General features: G+C 38.0%; 1 pseudogene; it reads right to left on the bottom strand.

Moving 5' to 3' along the window:
* Positions 1 to 1,393: 1,393 nt before the first annotated feature.
* Positions 1,394 to 4,600, bottom strand: LOC131756883 (ras-related protein Rab-28 pseudogene; annotated as a pseudogene).
* Positions 4,601 to 5,819: the final 1,219 nt, after the last annotated feature.

Here is a 5,819-nt window from a genome sequence, read left to right as displayed (position 1 = left end):
CAAAATATTTTGGAATTTGTCTAGGTGCTATATTGCAAACTGCTTCCTCTGTCCTCCTTATAAGGTCTGTGCATCATTATCTGAGTGTGTGATGAGTTTGTAGAAACTTGAGACCCAGTGAAGCTAGAGAAAGTGGAGAAAACAGAGGGAAGAATTCTACTTTCCTCTTGACTTCTAGCTTAATAGAAGAGGCAAAAGGAAAAAAAGAATTCTATAGCCAGATTTTTTTTTGTTTAAATGTGTAAGAATATTAAACATAACCACTGAGGAATATCTCTAAGTGCTTAAAAGTTATTGTTTATTATTTGAAACTATGCAGTGAAAAACCAATTATATGAGGTTTGAGATTTTTAAAAAATCTGGTTATTTGTGGCATGCCACATTCTTTATGGGACTACAAGAGATGTAATGAAAGTGCACGTGGCCTCAGACTGTGCTTCTCTTCCTATATCATCATGTCCTGTATTTTCTTGATTGACAAGAAGAGACTCAGTGTGTGTTGGGGAGCTGTATGCTGGTCATGTGTACTTTTTTTTTTTTTGTAATTTAAATAAATTTTTTTGCCGGAGAAAAACATCTGAACCTCAGGTACAGTCCACAATGATCCAACAATAGTCATAACTCATTCTGGGAGTACTCTTACACAGTTTTCAGGAGAAAGTCCACATGGAGAATCAGCTGAACATTTATCAGAATTCACAAAGCCAATCTAACCTGAGTATTACACAATACATAATGACCATGATATAATAATAAAAATACAATATCAAATACTACTTTGTGAGCTACAGCTAAAATATAAAGAATTTAGGCTCTTTTTTAAAAAAGGAAAAAAATATTTCTATTATAGCTTTATTTCAAGCATTTTCAGCTAGATACAGCTTTATATATTTTCACTCACAATAGACAGCAAAAGAATGCCTTCTTAAGTATCTGTAGATAAAGTATATAACTCATTTAAATGTTTGCACTCTGAAGCATACTTTGCCAGGTATGAGTTCAGATACGAATATGAAACTGTGCTGTGGCAAAATTCTGGCTGATGATCAAAACTTGGATAGTTTTCATATTTGTTTAAAAAAACTTACATCAGGGAAAAAAGAAGTGAGGACATAAAGAGAACCAACATTATTCATTTTCAGTGAAGCAGTCTAATTCCAGAGAATGGGCTTTCCATTTTGAATTCAAAGTGTGTTGTCCCAAAGTTGAGTTCTTTTCAGCTCAAGGAGCTGCCTGCCTATGGCTGAGGCAGCACGCAATGATGAAACGAGTTGAGAGGAAAGCGTTAACTGAACTACAGAGATGGTCACTGATAAAACAAATTCCTAGAGGTCCTCCGGCCCACACGGAGGCCAAAGGCAGCCGGAACTATCAATACAGAAGAAAAACACGCTCACTGAACTGCATACATGGAGCTTCTAGGAGGGTTCACAGTTCTTGACATAGGTTCCTGGTTGTAGTTTACAATATCTTCCTTCACCACCCTCTGTGACTGTTCTTTTTCTGCTTTGTTTAACTTGATTCCAAGGATTTCAGCAGCAACTTGCTGAAAACACAGGAAGACAGAGTCTCTTGTCTTTGCTGAGACAAAGTGGCTACTAAAACCATTTTCCTGGCAAAACCTTAAGTGTTTTTCAGGTTTTACCGTTTGCATATGCTCCAAATCAATTTTATTGCCCACCAAGGCAGCCAGTGGCTGAGTTTCTGATTCCTCCCTCACGTTCTTCACCACAGAATACCAATCTTCTAAATTCTCAAAGCTTTGATAATTTGTAATATCATGTACCAAGAGGATTACCTGTGCTCCATACATCCATTTATCCAACAGCTTGCCTCCCATTGTCTGCCCTCCTATGTCCCAAACTTGAAGAGTAACATTCAAGTTTCCTGGCAACGTTATTCTTCTCAAAAAGAAATCCAGTCCTATAGTTTGTACTGTTTCCCAAAAGTTTCTTGAGCAAAACACGTAGCTAAGGAGGTCTGCCCTGAGGTGCCGCCCCGCAGCACAACGATTCTCAGTTGCTGGTCCTCACTCTCCTCCTCAGAGTCCGATATGGTGTCCCAGGAACCAGGCCCGCCGGAGCTAGGCGTGCCTCCCCTCCCTTCTCTTCCCACCCACTCCTACCCGAGGTAGAAGGAGGAAGGGAATGGGGGTGTCTCCGGGGGCAGGGGAGAGGAGGAAGGGCTGCAGGGCGGGCAGCACCCCCCTGTCCCGGTGGCTCAGCGGTCGCTGGAGGGATCCGGGGAGAGTCGCTCGCCGAGTGTCATCTTGCCCACTTCCCTTCCCCCTGCACCCATGTGTACGTTTTTTTGACCATTCTTAAAACATGTTAGACAGAGTTTTGTAATTAGCTGAAAAGACAAGCAATTCAGTTTCACTTTGCTGAACCCAATCTGTAGGATTGACAGCATGCCTTTAATAGATTCCTTCAGTAGATAATTAGCCCAGTTTAATGCAAGTACTGCATGAATTAACATTTGCACTTGAGTATGAACATTCAGGGCTACAGTGCTTTCTGCAGTGAGTTGTTTCCCTAGAATTTGCACGAGGGCCTATTAGGTGCTTGTAATGTATTGATTAGTATGGAATGGAACCAATTAGAGGGTGTGGGAACATCCCTGGGGTCAGAGATGATATGCTTGTTGGTGATAACTTAATGCTTTTTCCTGTAAACTCTAACCCAGACAACAGATAGCCTGCTTCAGTTTTGATGTGAATTTTACTTTAAGTTGCCGGCAGAAAAGTACTAAGATTCCTGGCCTTTCCTGGAATTATGCCGTCTGTTCGCTTTTCCACTCTTTATGAGACTTTTCATCTGTAAGATTAACTCAAAAGATCATATGCTGTAGGTGTTATAAATAAATAATGGAACAAATGAAAGAATCATCGGGCCATTGAAACTTGCCTTTTGTAGTGATAAAAATTGCTTTGGCACAGCTTGCTAGTATATCAAATATTGATTCAAAATTTTATTTGCATTTATTGGGGAATTTCAAAGAACTTTATGCTATATTCAAAATCAGCTCTGAAAAAATAAAAATTTAAATGTATGTACCGTTAGGATAAACCTTGTCAGGGAACTTGGAGGTGGAGGGAGGGAGGGATTGGGTAATGTAGAATAAATCAAGTTAATGTCTCTGTATGTGGAATTAAAAGAAAAATAAAATTTAATTGTTTTCTGAAAACTGAAAGAGGTTGTATAATATGGTGGTTAAGAGCATGAACTCTGAAGCCAGAATGCCTCGGTATGGACCAAGCTTTACCACTCCTTTTACTAGCTGTGTGACCTTGGGTCAGTTACCTAACCTCTCAGTTCAGTCTGTCAATAGTATGATAACAGTAGTACCCACTTTATAAGGTTGTGAGGATTAAGAGTTTCATATATGTGAAGCACTTAGAGCAGTGCCTAGTACTATGTAAGCCCTATGTATTTGCTGTTTATATTTGCTCATTTATATATATATACACACATATGTATGTATATATATATATTTATACAATATAGATATTTTGAAATGATCTTTTCTAAAGTATATAAAACATTGACTGTAAACTTTAAATATTTCAAATAGTTCTTACTTATAAGAGGTGACAACTATTCACAGTGAGGTAAACCTTGGATTGCCTTCTCTTCCAGGATTAGCGAGTCCCTGAGCCTTGTCCTCTGCTCCTGTGCCCCGTGCAAGATTAAAAATGCATTTTCTTTGAAGTATAGTTGACTTACAATATTGCATTAGTTTCAGGTGTACAACATAGTGCTTCTGAAGGTTAATGTTAGGTCTAGCTCACAGGTAGTATGTTCATGGTCTGGAAAGCAACCAAATGATTTGAAGTGTACCCTCTCCATGATTTTCAAGGTTCCAATCCTACATTTTCGTAATGCAGCAAAGGTGCACATATAGATTGTGTATGAGCACCAGCATCCAATCTGTGTGTTGTCCTATCCAGGGTTTAGGGCATTTGGATCAAGAATTGGAACGAATGTTGAAAACTTTCTGTCTGCTGTAATTGAAAATGCCCCCAGGCCTGCATCTCAGTAAGAGAAGACCCATGCTGCTGTCAATAAAAGTGAGAGGGAAAGTAGAACCCCTCTGTTGAAAAATAAGTGGATTCCCTACACAGCAGAAATGAAGAGTTGTGTTACTGCTGGGGTAATTCAGGAATAGCCTGAAGGCCACCTATTCTTTCTTTATGGAATTTTCTTTATAGGTTTTCTAAGTGTTATGTAAATAAAAGTTGCTTAAATTGAGTTGGTGAGAGACCTCAGTTCTCAGAGTTGTAATGAACACTGTCTGCCAGTGAGAGCACAGGTGTCCTTATTTTCATATGTTCTTTCAATTAAAGAATTCTCACTTTTTGAAACACTGCTTTTGCAGACATGAGAGCTGGGTGAGGCTATGTTCCCAATACATCTAAGAGAATTGAAGGGTGCTTTCTGACCAATACGAATTACATTAAACGGAGTTTATCTGTGGCTTTTTAAATTGGGACTCATCAGATATAGTATAATCATACCTTTTTTTCTTTAATAGTGCACAGCGAATGCCAGTGTCTTATATCTGTAGTGAAGTCATTCATTTTAACCAGCATACTGCACATTGTTAAATCTAAAACTCCTGCTGCTCAGTAAAAATAGTGCCATGTTATTCAAGTATTTGTTTATTTGGGGAGATTTCTTTTAGGGGGTTGAAACAATTGATTTTATACAGGAAGTGCTTCAGTTGAGATGACTGCTGTGATAATAATATAGGATGAGTGCCATGGGGTATTCCAGAGGTTTTCTGTGAGAAAGGCACAGAAAGTACCCTCTGTGTGTGGTGGGGAGGAACAGGAAGGGGGACACTTTTAACTTGGTCTCAGATTGAAAATAACTACCCTGTGTGCATCAGTGTCAGGATTCTGGAGGATGCCTTTTTTCAGAGCCTGTTTAAAACTGATTTCCCGCAGCATAGATAAATAAGAATGAAGATTTGCTTTTCAAATATCTGTCAGATGAGATGAGAATGTCAGCATCACTTCTGCTCTTAAATTTTGCTCTTTAGTCTTATATGTGCAAACAGAAAGAGAAAAAAACCTTTCTGTCTCCCAAGTGTAAATCAGCTAGGATTTTTCTAGTTTCTTTCTCTTCTGACTTTAATTTTGCCATTTTGTAAATTGAATTTGTGAAATATAAAAAAGATTAGCATTCTGTGAATTTCAAGAATTTCCTATAAGAATTAGGGCACTGCATATATTTTAAGAGCACGTTGTGATGTTGGAGGAAATGTAGGAAATAAATAATAAATATATTATTAAAATAAAGATAGGGGATTCATAATCAGCTGATTTAAGATTTGGAATTTGTCAATGCTGCCTTTTTGTGGGGGGAAAAACACTGGGGAAAACTTGCAAAATTTTTATGTTGCTCTGCCTACTTCATTCAAATGCCAAGTTAAAGAGTAACCGTTTTTATAGGAAACGTAACTATAGTTGTACACTTCAGCATGATGCTGCGTTGAGTATTATAAGGGGATAATTCTCTTTTAAAAATGATGACTTTATGATTAAATTCCAGCATGAAAAAATCTGGAAGTGTGGTCAACAAAGGTAATCTAGAAAGTTGGAACAAATGAAGCCATCCATTTATTTTTAACAAAAAATATGTGCATTCTTTTCTTGCTGCTCCAGTTTCATTAACACTACGTGTGAGAACAGATAGTATAACTGACAGCTAAGTCTATTACTTAAGATTTTGTCTTTCATATGGGCGTGTGGGATGCGAGTTATGTGTTAGAAATTGTCATTATTGTTCTTAAGTGCATATTCCCTGATGGACAGC

The sequence above is a fragment of the Kogia breviceps genome, chromosome 5 (genome assembly GCF_026419965.1).
Source record: "Kogia breviceps isolate mKogBre1 chromosome 5, mKogBre1 haplotype 1, whole genome shotgun sequence".
Classification (NCBI taxonomy): domain Eukaryota; kingdom Metazoa; phylum Chordata; class Mammalia; order Artiodactyla; family Physeteridae; genus Kogia; species Kogia breviceps.
The sequence above is the reverse complement of the archived record's forward strand: the minus strand, read 5'-3'. Positions and strand labels throughout refer to the sequence as shown.